This window comes from Lontra canadensis, unplaced genomic scaffold (assembly GCF_010015895.1).
Source record: "Lontra canadensis isolate GAN:19392208 unplaced genomic scaffold, GSC_riverotter_1.0 scaffold4, whole genome shotgun sequence".
Classification (NCBI taxonomy): Eukaryota; Metazoa; Chordata; class Mammalia; order Carnivora; family Mustelidae; genus Lontra; species Lontra canadensis.
Window position 1 is genome coordinate 44,604,662 of NW_022630998.1, and position 20,598 is coordinate 44,625,259.

Genomic DNA, 20,598 nt, shown 5'->3' on the forward strand with positions numbered 1-20,598 from the left:
TAACTGGAACAACTGAAAAACTGTCTTAAAATTTGAAAAGTAAAAGATTTTAGATTAACAGTAAAGAACAGTGAACAGTATACTAGTATGGAATTCAATTCATTCACTGTGAATAACTGCTTAACACATACTGAAAGGAAATAAAGATGCAATGTTTCAACAAAGTACAGAAAAGACATACTGTATTATAATGACTTTAAAAAGAAGATCAGGGCACGTGGATGGCTTGGTTGGTTAAGCAATGGACTCTTGGTTTCGGTGCAGGTCTAATTTCAGGGTTGTGAGATTGAGCCCATGATGGTTCCATGCTCAGTGTGGAGTTTGCTTGGGTTTCTCTCTTCCTCTCCCTCTGTCCTTCCCACCCCCCCCCACCAGCCCTGCATGTGTGCGCGTGCTCTCTCTCTCTTAAATAAATTAAAAGAAGATCAGGAATTTCATGAAAAAAAAAAATCCTTTTTTTCTTAATAGCCAAGTGCTGATCTGAAATAATATTTCTGAATACTTGATGTCTAAAAATGAATTGAAGTACATTCTATGGTTCTGATATAGGCTGACTTCCATAAAAATACTTGAGACACAGTGTGTTTCTGTAGAGAGTAATCTTTTTCTATTTTAATACTGTGTTGGCAGAAGGGGGCACATTCTTGAATGAGGGTGACACAGAAATAGAAAGTCCAATACAGAGACTAGCTGGTAATGACTGGGATTTCAACACAATAAAATATCAGCTCTGTGAGCACTCAGTTTGGGAAATTGCTATGATTTTAATCTGGTTTAATAGCTTTAGAAAATACTGCTTTATAGGTTTAGGCCATTTCATTTCTAATCTATCTAAAAATGCATTTATTTTACAAAATGAAGGATGTTCCATATTATGGAATGAATGTATCCCCCTCAAAGTTGCTATGTTGAAGCCTTAAGCCTCAGTGTGATGGTGTTTGAAGATGCGGCCTTTGGGTAATGAGTCAAATTGGATTAGGCCATGAGGGCAATGCCTGTCTGATATTACTGCCCTTAAGTGAAAAGCCAGCAGGGAGCGTGTTCTCTCTTTCTCTCTCCAAGCAAGGACACAGTGAGAAGGGAGCCAAAGGCTAGCGAGGGAGAGGGCCCCCACCGGACCCCGACCTTTCTGGTGCTTTGGTCTTGGACTTCCAGCATCCAGAACTGTGGGAAGATCAATTCTTTGTTTTCACACCCTGTCTATGATATCTTGTTACTGCAGCCAGAGCAAAATAGGAGTTCTATGAAAAAAGGAGGGCTCTTTGCTTCAAAAAATATGATAAAAGATTAAAAAAAATAAGTCTTTAGAAATACCTCAGACTAATAGAAGCTAAAGAGTCATAACACCTAAATGCAATACCTGACCTAAAGTAAAGCCTTTAAATTGGAGGAAAAAGTGCTATGTAAAAGTTATTAAGGTCAACTGACAAATATGGAATAGGGACTGTAGATTACATCATTATTATTTCAATGTACATTTATGATGTTGCTAACTGTGCTAGGGTTATAGAAGACAATATCCCTATTCTTGGGAAATACCCACTGAAATATTTAGGTGTCGCCATGATAATATTCAGCTTACCCTTCAATGATTCAGAAAATAGTCATATATTTAATGATATATATATATAGCAAGTGATAAAGCAGATGGGGTGAACTATTCACATTAAGTGACTAAAATACTTACAGTAGGTATGCAGGTACCAACACAGTCTTTATTTCTGCAAATTTCTTGTAAGTCTGAAATTATTTCTAAAGAAAAAAATTAATGAAAAAATATTTTGTTTTGAAATTCACTTAAAAAGCAATATTTAGGTTTGATTCGAGGTGGTTTGCAGTAAATGGTGTCAGTCCCCGAGAACAACAAATGAGATACAGTTGGCTTTGTTAGCATGATGTACTTCTGGGACAGGTGTTTCAAAAGTGACTCCTGAGGGTCTGTGGAAAAAGTCAGGAGCCCTGGCTCCCCACTCATTACCTCTCCCCACTGACTGAGGGGAAAGATCCAGCTCATCACTGTGACCTTCTCTTTGCTTAATTATAAAAACAAGAGATCAGACTTAGTTCAAATGCCATCTTGGGGTTTTGTGTGGGTAAAATGTGGGAAAGTACTTCATATTTCCAGATACAGATTTAAATCAGACAAAAATAAAGCGGGTGCTCCAATCAAGTTGGTTCTGAACACTTTTCTTTGCAGCAAAAGGAAGTGGAAAAATAATCTCAAAAGACCCACAAAGCTCCAAATGGATTGCTTTCTTTTAAAGGTAACATTTTTTCCCCCTTAATAAGGAATGAATATATACTCGTCATAGAATCTTTGGCAAGTCACTTTAGGATAAAGAAGGCAAAAAAGTTACCCATAAGTCCTAGTAATAATTGACTTTCATTGTATTTTTCAGATGTTTTCTTAAGTAAATGTGTAATATATAAACCCCACAAGTTTAGAATGAGTGGGATCGTGTCATAAATAGTATTTTGTAACCTGTTTTTAGAGTAATGTTACATTGTGAGTTTTTCCATGTTAGTACACGAGCAGAACTCTGTTTTATGGAAAACTTATTCATGCATACTTGCAAAATGCAGGATTATTTCCTTAGGGTAAATTACTACAGTTGGGATTTCTCATTCAAGGTTGGAATATTTTTAATAAGCTTTATGGAGGTATAATTGACAAAAATGATATGTAAGGTGTCCAGTGTGAATGTTTTGATAAATGTATATATTTGTGAAATGATTACCACAGTCAAGCTAATTAATATATCCATTGCCTCATATAGTTACCATTTGTGTGTGTGTGTGTGTGTGTCTGTGTGTGTGATGGGAAGATCTACTCTCTTGGCAAATTTCAAGTATATAATACAGTATTATTAACTGTACATTAGCTCTTCTGAACTTATTCATCCTGCATGCAACTTCGTGCCCTTTGACCAACATCTCCTCACTTCCTCTGACCTCAACCCGGGCAACCACCATTCCATTCTCTCCTTCTATAAATTTGATGTTTTTAGGTTCCACATGTAAATGAGATCATGTGCATATTTGTCTTTCTGTGTGAGGTTTATTTTACTTAGCATAATGCCCTCTGGGTTCATCCATGTTGTTGTAAACAACATGATTTTCTTCTTTTTTAAGCTGAACAATATTGCATTTTATATGTATACCATCTTTTCTTTATCCATTCACCTATCCAAGGACACTTCGCTTGCTTCCTTATCTCAGCTCTTATGAGTAATGCTGCAGTGAAGGGAGTGCAGATATCTCTTTGAGATCCTGATTTCATTTCTTTTGGATATGTACCCAGAAGTGGGGCTGCTGGATCATATGGTCGCTCTATTTTTAGGTTTTTGCGGAACCTCCATGCTGTTTTCCGTAACGAAGCACCTATTTACATTCCTATCAACAGTGCAGAGGGTTTCCTTCTCCATATCCTCATCAACACTTGTTACTTTTTGTCTTTTTGTTATTAGGCATCCTAACAGGTATGAGGTAATACCTTTTTGTGATTTGGATTTGCATTCCCTGATGACTGATGACGTTGAAACACTTCTCAAAAGAAAGATGTGCAAGTGGCTAACAGGTCCACGAAAGGGAGGAATCAATTTCAGGCTTTTGAGGAATGTTGCTGAGGAGTTGTCCATCAGGTGTACACTAATTTATGTCCTGTACCAGTCATTTCTGAGACTATGTAGATTTCCTATTTTTTTTTTCAATCCTTGGCAATCAAATTTGCATTTCTTTGCTTACCACCAAACTAGGTAAAATTTCCATAAGCTTTCCACTCCTCATATTTCTTTTTTCATGATTTGGGATTTCATGTCCTTGGCTTATTTTACTCATGAAGTGTTTGTCTTCTACTAACATAAAAGTTTTAAAGGTAAGTTATTAACTTCTTTCTGAAACAATTGTTGAAATATTTTTCATAGTATGGTTTCCCTTCAATTGCTAAATAAATAGCTGCAGAAATTGATACATACATTAGATATGTCATCGGTTAATACACAAAACACGTTGAATACTATCTGGTTTCAAATTTTCTCAATAGCTGCTAAATACCTTTTTTAATTTTCCAAACCTAAAATTTATGAAGGCTTACACAGGGTGTGAAGTCTCTTTTCATCTCTTCTCAATCTGTGACTGTCCCTTACATTTTTTTTTCCCCATGATTTTGTCTTGTTTCCTTTTTTTTTTTTTTAAGATTTTTATTTATTTATTTGACAGAGAGAGAGATCACAAGTAGGCAGAGAGGCAGAGAGAGAGGGGGAAGCAGGCTCCCTGCTGTGCAGGGAGCCTGATTTGGGGCTCGATCCCAGTAGCCTGAGATCATGACCTGAGCCGAAGGCAGAGGCTTAACCCACTGAGCAACCCAGGCGCCCCAAATTGGCTTATTTTTGAAGAGCCTGGGTCAGTTACCCAGCAAGATGGTACACATGCTGAATTTCTCTGTTTCTATGTGGTGTTCTTTTATTTGCATACACACGCTTAAAATATTTATATGCTTAAGTGTATCCAACATTTTATTTATGGTCACAGGCTTGGGTTCATTTTTAGAAAGCCCTTTCCAAAACTTAATTATATAAATGTGTGTATCTCTATTATTTAACAGTACTTCTATCACTTCAGGTTTTAAACCTAAATCTGTAACCCATCCCATTCTGGTGAATGTGCGACGGCTTTTGCAACAGATTTACCATGATGCATGTAAAAATTAAATAAACTATTAGCTAGTGGTGTTGACAACCAATTTTGTGTGTGTTAGTAACATGAATAAATATTTATTTAATGCAACAGTCAATTGTAGAGATAACATTATTTGAGTGTTCTATATTTGCTTTCTTTGCCAAATTTTGGATATTGCATCCCACAGAAAGAAGTGCATCACAGAGAGGGAAACTGTGAGTCAAATACAAGTTAATCAGTATTTAATTGTAAGTGAGTAGTTTATTCTATTTTGTTATTTTCCCCCCAAAAGACTCGCTAGCATTTTTCAAAATATTTGTTTGTAATTCTGATTGTAGCGAATGATGATTTCAAATATAGTTCATTAAAAAGAAAATGAGAAGAGGAAACAGAACCATTATCTCCAGATTCCCTGCTAATACGGAATGCAAATTGGAATAGATGTATCAATGAAGAATTTCCATCACCATATAAGTTACTCGATTCTTAGTCCTACATTGGATGGGAATACTTCCTACATCTTCATATTTCACGGTGAGACTCTGTCTGGCAGGATTTTCCTGATCATTCTGTTAAATTAGCTAACTTTAAAGGAAAATGATATTATCTCTCTATGATGAAACCTCTTGAATTATGTTTACATGTTTTTAATATTAGATTTAGTTTACTGAAGGGCAGTTGCCGATGATGGGAAGTGCTTAAGGTAGAAAGCTTTGAAATTTGTATTTGTGCCAACCGGGAGGCTGTGGTTTATTATCTCAGAGAACCTGACTTTCAAAATGTCCGCTTACCGGAATGCTAAAATGAAAAAGAAAAATAATACCAAGCTTTGGTGAGAAGAATTTCTGTGAATTGATTTGGGGAGGGTAATAGTTACTGCCCCTTTAAAAGAACTGTGGCTGTATTTACTCAAGCTAAATACATACCTAGCCCATGATCCAGCATTTTACTACTCATCATTTACGCAAGAGAACTAAAAACCTATATTCACCTTTATATCTGTTAATATTTGTCTTACGTACTTGGATGTGCCAATGTTGCGTGCTTAGGTATTTACAGTTGTTACATCCGTTCGTTGGATTCATCTCTTTATCATTATACAATGTCCTTTGTCTCCTGCTATAATCTTTGTTTTAAAGTCTATTTTGCCTCATAATTATTTCTATGCTGTTTTGTTTTTGTTTTTTAATTTCCATTTACAGGGAATATCTTTTTCCATCCCTTCCCCTTCAGTCTGTGTGTGTCTTTAGGTCTGACATGGGTTTCTTTTAGGGAACATATAGTAGAGATCAATAAAACCAAGATAGACAAAATTGAGAAACCTTTAGCTAGATTGATCAAGAAAAAAATAAAGAGGACTTAAATAAATAAAATCGGAACCCCCCAAAAGAGAAGTAATTGATACCACAGAAATACAAGGAATTATGAGACTACTACAAAAATTGTATGCCAACAAATTGGGCCAACTAGAAGAAATGGATAAGTTCCTAGAAAAATACAGTCTGCTAAATCTGAATCATGAATTAATAGAAAATATGAACAGACCAATTACTAGTAACAAAATTCACTTGGTAATCAAAAAACTCCCAACAAAGCAAAATCCAGAACCAGATAGATTCACAGGTGAATTCTGCCAAACATTAAAAGAAGAGTTAATACTTACCTTCTTCAATCTATTGAAAATAACAAAAGAGATGGAGAGCCTCTACGAGGCCAGCATTACCCTGGTGCCAAAATCAGGCAGAGACACCACAAAAAAAAAAAAAAAAAAAAAAAAAGAAAACTATAGGCCAATATCCCTGAAGAACATAGAGGCAGAAATTCTTAACAAAGTATTAGCAAACTGCATTCAGCAATATATTAAAAAGATCACTTTTATTCTGGAGATCCAAGAATGTTTCAGTATCTGCAAATCAGTCAGTGTGATATGTGGTATATCACATGAACAAAAAGAAGGATAAAAATCGTATGATCATCTCAGTAGATGCAGACAAGGCATTTGACAAAATTCCACATCATTTCATGACAAAATCTCTCACCAGAGTGGGTTTAGAGAGAACATATCTCACCACAATAAAGTCCATATGTAACAAACCTGTAGCTAACATCATACTTAGTGGTGACAAAGTGAGAGGTCTTTTCCACTAAGATCAGGAACAACAAGACAAGGATGTCTTCTCTCCCCACTTTTATTCAACATAGTAGTGGAAGTCCTAGCCACAGCAGTCAGACAAGAAAAAGAAATGAAAGGAATCCAAGTCAGTAAGAAGTTATACTGTCACTATACGCAGATGGCATGATACTGTAGATAGAAAGTTGTAAGACTCCACCAAAAAACTATTGGAAGTAATAGATGAATTCAGTGAAGTTGTAGGATACAAAGTTAATATAAAAAATTGATTGCATTTCTAGACACTAATAACAGTAGCAGAAAGAGAAATTATGAATGCAATTCCATTTATAATTGCACCAAAATGAATAAATACCCAGGAATAAACTTAATGAAGCAGGTGAAAGATCTGTATTCTAAAAAGTACTCTAAAAGCTCTCCATCTAGAAAACATTGATGAAAGAAATTTAAGATGATACAAAGAAATGGAAAGACATATCATGCTTGTGGATTAGAAGAATTAATATTGTTAAAATGTCCATACTACCCAAAGCCTTTACAGATTCAGTACAATCCCTATCAAAATACCAATAGGATTATTCACAGAATTAGAACAAATAATGCTAAAATTTGTGTAGAACCACAAAAGATGCCAAATCACCAGAGCAGTCTTGAGAAAGACGTATACAGGAATCAAAACAAGATGGTACTGGTACAGAAATGAACATACAGATCAACAGAACAGAGTAGAGAGCCCAGAAATAAACCCATGCTTATATGGTCAATAAATCTATGACAAAGGTGGCTAGAATATACAATGAGGAAAAGACAGTCTTTTCAATAAATGGTATTAGGAAAACTGTACAGCTACGTGCAAAAGAGTGGAACTGGACCACTTTCACATACCATACACAAAAATAAGTTCGAAATGGATTTAAGACCTAAATATGAGACCTGATGTCATACAACTTCTAGAAGAACACATAGGCAGGGTCGCCTGGGTGGCTCAGTGGGTTAAGCCTCTGCCTTCAGCTCAGGTCATGATCCCAGGGTCCTGGGATCGAGCCCCCTGTTGGGCTCTCTGCTCAGAGGGGAGCCTGCTTCCCCCCTCTCTCTCTGTCTGCCTCTCTGCCTACTTGTGATCTCTCTCTCTGTCAAATAAATAAAATCTTAAAAAAAAAAGAACACATAGGCAGTAATCTCTGTCATTGGCCTTGGCAACAATTTTCTAGCTAGGTCTCCTGGGGCAAGGGAAACAAAAGCAAAAATAAACTATTGGGATACAGCAAAATAAAAAAGCTTTCACATAGACAAGGAAACCATCAACAAGATGACAAGGGGGGGGTGCCTGGATGGCTCAGTGGGTTGAGCCTCTGCCTTCAGCTCGGGTCATGATCTCAGGGTCCTGGGATCGAGCCCCGCATCGGGCTCTCTGATCAGCGGGGAGCCTGCGTCCCCCCCTTTCTCTGCCTGCCTCTCTGCCTCCTTGTGATCTCTCTCTCTCTCTCTGTATCAAATAAATAAATAAAATCTTTAAAAAAAAAAGATGACAAGGAAACCTACTGAATGGGAGAAGATATTTGCAAATGATATATCTGATATGGGGTTAATATCCAAAATATATAAAGGACTTACATGACTCAACATATAAAAAAAAGTCCAATTAAAAATGTGCAGAAAAACAATATATATTTTTCCAGAGAAGACATTGAGACAGCCAACAGACACATGAAAGGATGCACACCACCACGAATCATCAGGGAAATGCAAACCAGAACCACAATGGCATATCACTTACACTGGCCAGAATGACTAGTATAAAAAAGATAAGAAATAATATGTTTTGGCAAAGGATGTGGAAAAAAAGGAACCCTTGTGCACTGTTCGGTGAGAATATAAATTGGTGCAGCCACTGTGGAAAACAGCATGGAAGTTCCTCCTCAAAAACTTAAAAATAGACATACAATCTAGTAATTCCACTATTGGGTATTTACCCCCCCCCAAAACCCCCCCCCAAAAACACCAATTTGAAAAGATATATGCACCCCCACATTTGTTGCAGCATTAGTTATAGTATTAAGATACGGAAGCAACCTGTGTGTCCATCAGTAAATGAATGGTTAAAGAAGATGTGGTGTGTATACATAATAGAATATTACTCAGCCATAAAAATGAACGAGATCTTGCCATTTGTGACCATACGGATGGAGCTAGAGGGTATTATGCTAGTAAAATAAGTTAGATAAAGACAAATACCATGTGATTTCACGTACGTGGAATTTAAAGACAAGGCAAATGAGCAGACCAAGCAGAAACAGACTCATAAACACAGAAAACAAACTAGTGGTTGCCAGAGGGCAGGCGGTGGGGGGAGATGGGCAGAGTGGGTGAGGTTCAGTGAGAGATCCAGGCTTGGATTTATGGAAACAAGTCATTGGGATGAAAGGTACAGCCTAGGGAATATAGGCAGTGGTATGATAATAGTGTTGTATGGTGACAGATGGGAGCTATATTTCCGGGGAGCCTAGCATAACATATAGATTTGTCAAATCATTATGTTGTACACCTGAAACTAATGTAATACCGTGTGCTAACTATACTTCAATTTAAAAAAAGCAGAGAAAAAGAATTATACATACAGTTTAGGTTAAGTAGGTAAAATAATACATAGTTATTAGGCTTATTAACTTTTAAAATTCATGAATCCAGAAGAAAACATGGTAAAGCAGAAGGAAAAAGGAGCTTTGTAATTAATTGGTTGAGTCAGTTATGTATAAGACTATGGTTTCCTTCCTATTTCTTTCTTCTTTCCCACCCTTCCCACATGATGCCTTTGGGTGTTTAACAGGGTGAAGTTTATCATGTGGTGTTTCTGGTATGTACCAGGCTTTGAGTGGTGTATTAGAAAGCTTAAATATCAGTCTGACAAACCAGGCAGAGATATTCTTCCCGTGATCATTTCTTTTATAGGCCCTCTATAAAAGTCAAGAGTCTAACACTAAAATCATATTTCTCTGAAGGAATTTCCATCGTTGTCTAGAGCACCACGGTTTGCAATATAACTTTTGGGGATCTGACCTGATCCAGGGATAGAGCTTAGAGAAACTCATGGCTAACATATTTCTAGGATATATCTCTTGAGTATAAATGATTTTAGCCAAGCTTCTAGTGAGAAGGAAAGCTCAGAGGCTCAAAGTGTACCTCCCTACAGCTATAGTAGAAACTCACCCAGCATCACTTAGACTGGTAATTTGGTGGTTAATAGGTTGGCTGTAATTCTTATCTTAAACTGTTATTTTAAGCGGAGATGCAATTACATACTCCTCCACCAGTCTTCTGGTGAAAAGCTAAGGACTTCTCTTTGAGTGTGGAGCTCTCCATCTGGCAAAAACCACACTCAAAACACGTCATCTCCAATTTCCCGTTACAGTTTTTTTTTTTTTTTTAAGTGTACCAGAATTTAAAGATACTCGTGATGCACACTGAGTGTAGACTCTTCCTAGAATTTTATGATTATTGTTCATAGCCTTTTATTGTTATCTGGTCCACACCTAATTTGATACTACATTTTTTCTTATCAGCTCCACTTTCTGAAGTTATTCAACTACTTAGTTTTTAATACTAGCAGCTCTCTCTCTCTCTCTTTTTTAAGATTTATTTATTTCTTTGAGAGAGAGAGAGCATAGGTGGGGGGGCAGAGGGAAAGGGAAAGAGAGAGAGACTCTCAAGCAGATTCCATGCTGTGGGTGGAGCCTGATGCAAGGCTCATGACCCTGGGATCACCACCAGGTGCCCCTACGAGCAGCTCTCTTTTTGCCCCTCCTATCTCATATGATCAGTCAGAATTACAGCATAAATATAAAGAGGTTTGGAAACCAATAAAACTTGACTCTTGATAACCTACAACTTGGCTGGTGGGGCAGAAGTCCAAGGCAGGTATAGAAGATGCTTGCTAACATGAGCATTAATCATTTGGTTTTACAGAGGCAACGGGGAGCTTCCCTTAATCTAGTGAGTCAAGTAAGTGAAAGGTAAAATAATACCTATCGTACTTGAAATGTAGATATTCTGTGTCATTGACTGACAGACTACATGCTTGCTTTATGTACATTTTGTTTTGAAAAGTGAAATGTGTGGTATGTCTTTCTTGCCTTGATTAGAAATCAACCCCCCTCTGCAAAAAGATGAGTTGCAGGAATGAGTGGAAATAGGGTCAAGATTTTCATCCTACAACTACTTCTACTACTGTGACTACTACTTCTGAACACATTTGGATTTCTTTAATGTGAATGTATATGGCAATCACACCAGAAGGAACACAGTCACCCTGGTTATAACACATTTCCTTTTTCTCCACACTTTCCTTGATGCCCGCTGAATTCCTCACATGGTTTCGCTCAGAATTTTCTCTATTTCTCTAATCTCTTCACCACGATCACCACCTCTTACTCCCAGTTGAGGTTTGCCCATAAAAATCAGAACGATCTTCCTTTTGCTACTATGGCTACAGGCTTTTCTGTCTTCGAACTTGGCCCTGCTCCAAGATGATGGGCCACTTTTTTAGCTGTTCCTTGATGTCTACCGAAGACATTACTTATCCAAAGAGACTTGGGGACTCCAGCTCAGAAAGCCCTGTTATGCAGAGCAAGACTGTGTTGACTTGGAAAGTTACAAACTATCCTTCTCTGCAAAATAGAGACTTAAATTGGCACCTCTAATAGTAATTTATGTCAGTCATGACCGTACCCCAAAGGCTCATATGCATGGACACCCAGACAGCTAAGTCTCTTTGAATCTTTTCTGTGATACCCATTTTGATTTCCAGGTCTCTCCCAAAAGCTAGATTTTTGCCTTTTTTTTTTTTTTTTAAAGAAAACCTGATATTAAGCTGTTTCACTGACAGTTACTGTCCAAACACATGCAACCACTTCTTGAGGCCACGACCTATAAAAAGTGCTGGCAGAACCATTTAATCTCTGTAAAGGAGGATTACAGCTTCCCGTTTGCTGTGGAAGGAAGGTGAAAATCTAGTTCACCTAAAAGCCATAGGAATTTATTCAAGTTTTAAGTGAAAATGAATAGAAATGTGAGGAAGTATTATTTTATGCGATTTAGGGTTGAAGGTATATTAGCTTTTTCTCTCATTTGATAATTAACTTCCATTTATAGGTTTTTAGCTGACTGTATATTTTGCTCTTTGATCATGGTGGTTAGCTGGGGAGGTGGGCCCTGTAGGGAGCATCTTTCCAGAAGGAAAATGCACAGGGTAAGGGTAGAATCAATCCTACCCCAAACATTCATTCGTGTTTCTTGTGGCCATTGTTCCAGCCAGGGGATACACTGAATATATGGTGTATAAACTGGGCAGGCATCTAATGCATCCTCTTGGGTCCTGGTAAGAGAAGTGTGCACGTTTGTCACGTGTCTTTTTGCTCAGAGTGTAAGTCAGGATGTGGAGAAGCACATGCTTCCAGGCATAGCAAAATTTGATGGTACGTGTGTCAGCAGTCACCACCTTGGCCTTCCTCACCTACCACTGTTTCTTCATCCTTCCTGTCTGGACTTCTTTGTCCCTGTTGCCTCATTGGCTGCTCCTGTCAAAGTCACCAAGAACATCTCACAGAATCCACGGTCCTTCTGTCCTCTTATTAGACATTTCTGACATTTCAACAGCCTTTGGCTCCAAGATCATACCTTCTATCTTGAGACACTTTTTCTTTGGACGTCCAAGGCCCTGTAATTCGAAATCCCTGGCCCCTTTTCAGTCTCCTTAACTGGATCTCTCTTTTCTTCCTAAAGGTTAAGAGTAACTTAGTGCTCAGTCCTTTGCTCTCTTCTGTTTTCTGTCTCATTTTCTAAGTGAACTCTTCCAGTTCCAAAGTTTTAAATACCACTTCCATGTCAATGACCTTCAAATTTAAATGTACAGCTCGGACCTTTCCTCTGAGCTCCAGACTTGTCCTAATGGACACTGGCTTCTAATGGATATTAATGGATGCCTAAAGGAATCTCTAAGTTATTATGTCCAGAGAAAGCCACTGATTTTTGCTCTCTCATCTCTCAAAATGCTCCTCGCCGAGACCTCCCTCTTTCATGACCCAGCAGGACCATGCAGCCAGTTGCTCAGGCCAAAAACAGAGGGCTCATTTTTGAGTCTTCCCTTTCCCTCCTCCCTCCCCACCCCACCCCCTCCAACCCTCATTCCATCTGGAAGTCCTTCTGGCCTTATCTCTAGAACAATACAATGAACCACTATCACCAGAGAAACTGATTTCTCTCTTACCCTCAGTCACCATTCCCCACACATATAAAAAAAAGTGGATCTCCTCCAGTGGCTTCTTAGTTTTTGAATCCTATCCCCTCTTCGCTGTGACTTAACCAAGTTGCGTAGCTTCAAACTCCTTCCTTGACCTTGTCTTGTCCTTCTCTCCCACCCTGTCTCCACATTCCAGTCTGTCAGAATCTGAAACTCGCCAAGTTTGTTCCCGCCTCAAGGTCTTGGCACTCACCCCTACTTCTGCCTGGAATGCTGTGCCCCCAATCTTCAGCTGGCTAGTTCTTTACCATTCAGGTCTCATCTCACATGTCACTCCCTCAGAGAGTGGCACCTAAACCAACTGCCCATTTCCTGTCCCTGGAAGGGACACGCTTGCTACCACTTTATCCTTTTCTATTAGATTCTTTGTTTAAATTATTTTCTATTAGATTTTTTGTCTAAATTATTACACATTTGTAATAATCTTCTTTGTTTCCTTATTTATCGTATGTGTCCTGTAGCGGATATAAATTCCATCAGGGTGTACCATGTCTGCTTTATTTCCTGGGTCACCCTCAGTGCCTCAATCAATCTTTGCTGAAAGAGTAATGTAGCTCAGAAACAGACGTGAGGAAAAAAAAAGTTGAAGTATCCTCTAACCTTTACTTGTAATGCATTTTTACTTCGATGTGTGTAATTACAAAGAGAAATAAAGCTTTAGAAGGGTGTGAAAAAGCTTTGCACAGTGGCAGTATTGTAGCCAATGAGGTTTATCCGAGGCGCGATTATTGCTGATAGAAGGGTGTGAAACTGGTCTTAAAATCCAGGTGTCTTGCAGGTACTCAAGTTAGTCCATGGAAGAAAAAATGATATTTATGTGATGATATTTATGTTGAATTCCTCCTCCTAACACTTTTGAGGAAAGTGGTTCTCCACTTTGGTTGACCTTTGGAATCACCTGAGTAGCGTGGGTCTTACCACCAGCGATGCTGATGTAATTGGTGTGGGTTGTGGCCTGGGCATGAGGGGTTGTAAAAGCTTTTTGGGTGATTCTTTTTTTTTTTTTTTAAGCTTTTATTTATTTATTTGACAGACTGAGATCACAAGTAGGCAGAGAGGCAGGCAGAGAGAGAGAGAGGAAGGGAAGCAGGCTCCCTGCTGAGGAGAGAGCCCGGCACGGGGCTCGATCCCAGGACGCCGAGATCATGACCTGAGCCAAAGGCAGAGGCTTTAACCCACTGAGCCACCCAGGCGCCCCTTTCTGGGTGATTCTATATGCATCCAAAGTTGAGAACACTTGTCCTAGAGGATATTTTTGGATCTCATGAAATAAACTTCCCAAAGCCCCCAAAATCTGGAAAGTAGAGCCCTTTGTCTTAGAACCTAGTATTAGAGGTTTTTTTAAACCAGTTTTTTATTAATTAATATGACCAGGGTTGGCCTGAAAAGGACTTCTGTATCCTGGCTGGGTTTGAGTATCACCAACCACATGGGTCCCTCTAAAGCTGGGAAGGTAACACAAAGGCTAAGACTTTCCAGAAGCCATGATAAGAGAATTGAATGCAGGTGGGGAATGAATGATGTTTCGCTGAAGAGGAAAGAAATGAAGGGGCTACCACCTGTGTGGTTCAGTGAAGAAACTGGTCATGGTTCTCACCTGGATCATAGCAAGACATGGAAGAATGCTCAGGGGTGGCGTCCAGGGGACGCTTGTGCAGGGGGAGAGGTCAATTGGAAACAGCAGCTTCTTGTTAGCATTGCCTTGGGAGATGATGACACAAGAGTGGTGAACAAGATTCCCATCAGTATGTTTATCGGATGAAGCTGTGAGGAAAGAGCCAGAGGCCCAAGAGGCACAAGCAACACCAAGGGGATAGTCTACTAATATGGGCGATTCAGTCCGCAGTGGGAGCTGACTCCTCGGCGAATATAGGACGGACGCCCTGCTACCCAAATGCCCGGGAGCAGAACAGCCTTGCCCAGAGTGTGGGGAGTATTGGGCTCCCTGAAGGATGCGGGAGGGCCACTAAAGGTAAGAGTGGTTGGAAGTAGAGAAACTTTGTTTTACTTATTTATAAAGGTGCTCCAGCAGCTGACACTTTTACTTTCTCTGTGAAGCTGGAGACGAGGTCATCATCATGTTTTACTTCATGTTTTTAAAAGGAAATGGCCTTCTAAATACCTAGGAAAGCAAACATAGATGCTTCACCATCCAACTTCAGGAAATAAAAGGTTATTATTTTGACACTTGAAAACGTATTTACACAGTTTCTCCTAAGAGTAAATGCTCTTTTTAGAAAGCCCATTCTGCCTCTCTGTGTTTTGCAGATTAAGCCTCATTGTTCTAGGGAGCTTTTTCTGTTTCTGTTTATGAAAACAGACCCTGAGCTGGTACAGCCCAGATACCGCTTCAGGAAAGAAAGGATATTACCACAAATTGTGGTGGTGCTTGTCCTGTTTCAAGAAAGATTTAAACTCTGATACACGAAGTCCTGGTTCAGCTCTTCCCATATATGGCTCCAGCTCCGTTTTTATCACTTAAATTAGCCTGACTGTAAGTATAAACCTGTCTTTGGTGAGCTCCCTCCTTTTTATTTTTCTGAAAGACAGCACGCTGAACAGATTTATGGAACAAAATCTTTGAAGACCTAAGATTCTCTCTAAAAATAGCACTTAGCAATAAGGAATTTTTATTTTTTGGTTGAGTATGTATGCACATAGCCAAAAAGGGGGAAAATCTGGCAGGTAGGAGACTTGAGGATCCACCAGGAGGTGAATTTCCAAGATGATAAATTTTGATAAGGTCTAAACATTTTAGCAGGTTACCTAAATCCCCTGTGTGGTTTGAAAATTAGATTATCTGTAATTCTTGCGTTGCAACATACACAAACTCAGATTCATACCTGCGAAGGCAGGCCTGGCACATACATGCACAGACAAGATGTTTTCCCAGGATATCTGAATTTTTATCTTTGTATTCCTAGTATCAGGTACTGAATACCTGAATTCCTAGCACATGGAAGAGGGCATAATAAATGTAGGCTGAACGAATGAAGAACAAGCACACTGGCTTACAGCGGATGTGACCCTGTTGCATGGGGCATTTTTTTTGTGGGAGCGAAATTGGGTTGTTAAAAAGCTCATGAGAGGGTAACCCCACAGACCTCCTAGCACACTCCCCAGGGACAGACTTTTGTTTTCTCAGTGTGCAAGCTGACTTAATGTTGCCAGTGACTTTGAGTTATTAACCAGGGATTTTTTTCATAATGAAAAGAATAAATACAGATACTTTTTATAGTAGCTTATAATTTTCCTTAGAAACTTTCCTTAAAGGTCTTCTAATACTGGGGCGCGTGAGTGGCTTACTCGGCATCTGATTTTGGCTCAGGTCATGATCCTGGGGTCCTAGGATGGAGCCCCGCGTGGGGCTCCCTGCTCAATGGGGAGCCTGCTTCTCTCTCTTCCTTTGCCCCTACCCCTTGCTCATGCGCTCTCTCTCTCTCAAATAAATCTGTAGAAAAAGTTCTTCTAATACTGTAGGAAAATACAAAAATATAGATACATCCTTTTAAATCAGTGTTGTTCTGCAGGAGATAACTGTCATTTCTTTGGGTGTCCCAATATCCAACCTTTCATTCTGTTGGGAGATTCCCTTTTATCCCTGGTGTTGAGGGGTCCCAGTGTCCTCCTTCCCACAGTGGAAGCTGAAAGCAAGAGAGCCTCTCTTCTAGCACCTACAGCCAGGACGCCGCGCCTGACTAACGAGGCATCCCAACTAGGGCTTTGCATCTGTAGTCTGTGACTCAAGAGAAAGGGATGGTTTCGGCTTATCTGGGGCAGCAGCATCGAGCAGTGGCATTGGCTGGGACAACATTTTAGCCAGCCTGTTACACACTCTGTGCAGTCTCCTTGGTTCGTGCCCGTTTTCCAAGCCTTCCCTCATGTTGCCTTCGATTGCGTGTTCCCCGCAAAACTACATAACCTCCCAATAAATCTTCCTCCTTAAGATATTCAGAGAAACCTGCTCTCCTTGCAAGAAGAAAAAAATCTTAATATAGCTCCTCAATTACAGTAACAGAGCTAAGCCTATTCCTGGCATTTATAAAGAAAATGAAGGGAAAAGCAACAAGTTAGAAATTCTGTCTCATAAATCTGAGTTGTAGTCAGCCATACTTGCATTCTTGTAGCAGAGTGGAACATCTAGTGGCCTTGGGATGAAAAGGTCATGAGTTTGAGTACTAACCCTGTTTATTGACCATGTGACCTTGGGCAAGATACTTTATCTTTGTCAGCCTCCATTTCCTCAACTGGAGCATAAGAATAAAAATATCACAGGTATATTCTCAGGACAAGATGAGATTATTTTTATCATGAAAGCACTTTTAAAACGTCAAGCTATTTTAATCATTCCAGGCCAACGAAATTTCTTCTTTATAATTTCATTTTGTACATAATCCACATCTGTTACATACTTCCTAGTTTCTTTTTTGGATATCGCCTGGGAGGTAAAATACTTGGGCCTTCAGATTTTAGTTCTAAAAGTACCTTGTATCATTACTTCACACGAAGGCAGTAAAACTTAAACTCTGTTTAAAAGGTGTCTAGATGCCTGCCTTCTTTCTCAACTCAAAAGCGAAGTTTATGTCTGACCCAACTTAGCTCAGCCCCGGAGAGACAGACTCACGCACATAGGGCAGAGCTCAAACCACAGGGTGTTTGCCTGTGGCCCACCAGATACTTTAAAGCTACCATCTGAATTTTGACTTCCACCTAAAAATGAGTGGTTGAAACATGTTTTCTCATTTTACTGATATCATTGAGTAAAGAGTTAAAGTCCGGCCCATGGAGGCTCTTTGGTGGCTAGAAATGGAAGTGTTCTGGTTTTGTGACACAGCTAACGGAAGGGTCCGAGCTGAGGCGGAGATGGAGAGAAAGGGAGGTGGCGTGATGCTGGCCCAGCGTGAATTGCAGTCTGAAATCTGATCGGTGGACTTGGATGATACAACCCAAATTGTTTCTGGGCCGTTGATGTAACTCTTGTAGCACAGGGCAGGGCAAAAAGCGGAAAGCAAAGATGGTCCCCAGCACGGGCTGCTCTCTCTGCCATGCCCTGGGGACGTCCCCTCGAGGAAAGGGAAGGGAGACCCCTGGGTGCCGTTTGCTCAGACAGATCCTTTGTGGCAGCGTTCTCAAACTTGTTCATGCATCAGAATCACCCGGGGACACTTAATAAATCCTGGAACCCAGGTCATGCCCCACACCATGTAAATCAGAATCGCTGAGCTGAAGACCCTGGCTCTAGGGTTTTCTGAAGCTCCCCAGGTGATTTCCAGGACATCACGAGTTTGGGAACATTTGGTCTACATTGTTCTCACACCAACAATGTCTGCTTTCTTTTTCCCCATTCCTCTACCAATTCCTGGTTCTCTTGAAACCTTGAGCCCAACAACAAAAGTCATTATGCATTCATTGTCTTACATGCATGCACTTAGTTGTTTGGAAAACATTTCTAAAGGCCTAATCACTTATAACACAAAAATACTTGCCTTAAACCCAAAGTCATTTTGTGCTGTAATAACCTTTATTGGTGGCTTATCATTTCTCTTAGGCATTCTTTCTGAAATGAAATATTCTATTCTTGGTGTTAAACCACAGAGGGATTATTCTTGAGCAGTTGAAATAATAATCTTTTTTTTAGCCTGAAATGGTGAAAAAAAGTACATTTTTCTAATCAAAATATAATCTTCCAAACTATTTTTATCATTCTCATCCCAAACCGTTAGAGCTATGCACTTGTATAAATTCTTTCTCTGGATTACAATGAAAATCTTATCAATACTGCAAGGTGTTTTCGGTTAAGGAATACGGGACTAAGTTGTAATATTAATAATAACTGGTATGTATTGAGTGCTTATTATATGTTCAATTTTTGCTTAGTGCTTTGCATACATCACCTCATTTGAGTCTCAGAGCAACCTGGGATGGTGGATGCTATTATTTTCCTTGCTTTTGTAGGGACAGAAACAGACATGAAGGAGATGGGAATGCTCTGAGGTCACACCTTGGGTAAGTAGCTAAATTATTCCCTTCATGGAAACATTCATGAATGAATGGGAGTTTGTTGAGCATTTGGGCATCTAAAGGTGTGCTCAGTTCTTTCACTGATGTTCTCATTTTATCTTCATAACCACCAGCACACCAGGCAAAAAATGTGACAGAATGTTCTTGAAGAGAAACAGATCAAAAGCCTTCTCCCCTGGTTCTCTGGCCTCCTGACTCTCTCACTCCAGCTTCCTGCCCAATTATTCTCTCCGAGCAAATGGGGGCAGACCCACAAGTTCCCAGAACAAATACTGTAGGAGAATTCCTTTGTTTCATTCCCCCACCCTGCCCGCCTTCCCCTGATCTTTAGTTCCTAATAAGGAAGATGAACAAGTTCAAGGCTAGTACCTTTCTTGTAAGTAACTTAGAGAAGTGAAGCATCAGATTTTTGCATCTACCTGCCTTATAAATACAAGAACTAGAACTTTACCTATATAGATAAATATTTTTCATATTTCCTCTGCTAGTATTTAAGACTGATATTCAAGGCTTGACATGTGTGAGTAGATTTTGCCTCTTAACATTTAATACAGAATATTTAGAAAATATAGATGTGTAAAAAGAAGATGGAAATCACAAATCTAGAAAGGAAACGCTGTAAAATTTGGGGTGTATATCCTTACAGTTGTATCTAGTTATATAACTTTCATTTCGTTTCAGAAATGGGGTCGTTATGTAAAACTTATAATGTGCTTTTTTTCACTTAATGTCCTTGTAAATGTTTGCACAGTGTCTAGCACCTGGCTATATTAACTAGTCCTCTGCTGGATATTTAGATCGTTTCCCACGTTCTTTTCCATTACGAGTCCTGCTGTAATGTACACACACATTCATGCAGATTCAAGGAAATGGAAGAGTGATATCTACAGCCCGGAGTAGTCAAGGGGATTGAACGAAATAACCCAGTTCAAAGTAGGGCCTCAACTCGAAATAGGGTCTTTTGGTTATCAGTCCCACCCTCTTTCCTTTCAACTTCTTAGTGGTTCTCAAACCCTGCTGTAGGTTTGCAAAACACCTGTAGAGGGTTTGTTTGTGTGTGTGTGTTGTTTTGTTTTGTTTTTGTTCTTATTTTATTTTTTTAAGATTTTATTTATTTATTTGACAGAGAGGGATCACAAGTAGGCAGAGAGGCAGGCAGAGAGAGAGAGAGAGGAAAGCAGGCTCCCCACTGAGCAGATAGCCCAACACGGGGCTCAGGGCTTGATCCCAGGACCCTGAGACCACGACCTGAGCCGAAGGCAGAGGCCTAACCCACTGAGCCATCTAGGCGCCCCTTGTTTTTGTTTTTAAATAAATATTGTGTCCGGGTCTCACCTGGGTATTCTGATTTAGTGGATCTATGGGTGGAGCTCTGATAAGAGTGTCTTTAAAAACAAAAACAAAAACAAAACCAAAAAAACCCTCCGGGAACTAGAATATGCAAGAGGGCTGGGAACACTGCTTATGCCTCGTG

The 20,598-nt window shown here is 39.5% G+C and overlaps 1 protein-coding gene and 1 pseudogene across 1 annotated transcript in view; one reads left to right on the plus strand and one right to left on the minus strand.

Moving 5' to 3' along the window:
- RGS7BP (regulator of G protein signaling 7 binding protein) overlaps positions 1–20,598 on the minus strand; it is a 94,289-nt gene that overhangs the window by 53,733 nt on the left and 19,958 nt on the right. The gene's annotated exons all lie outside the window — the stretch shown is intronic.
- Positions 13,778–13,937, plus strand: LOC116864011 (annotated as a pseudogene).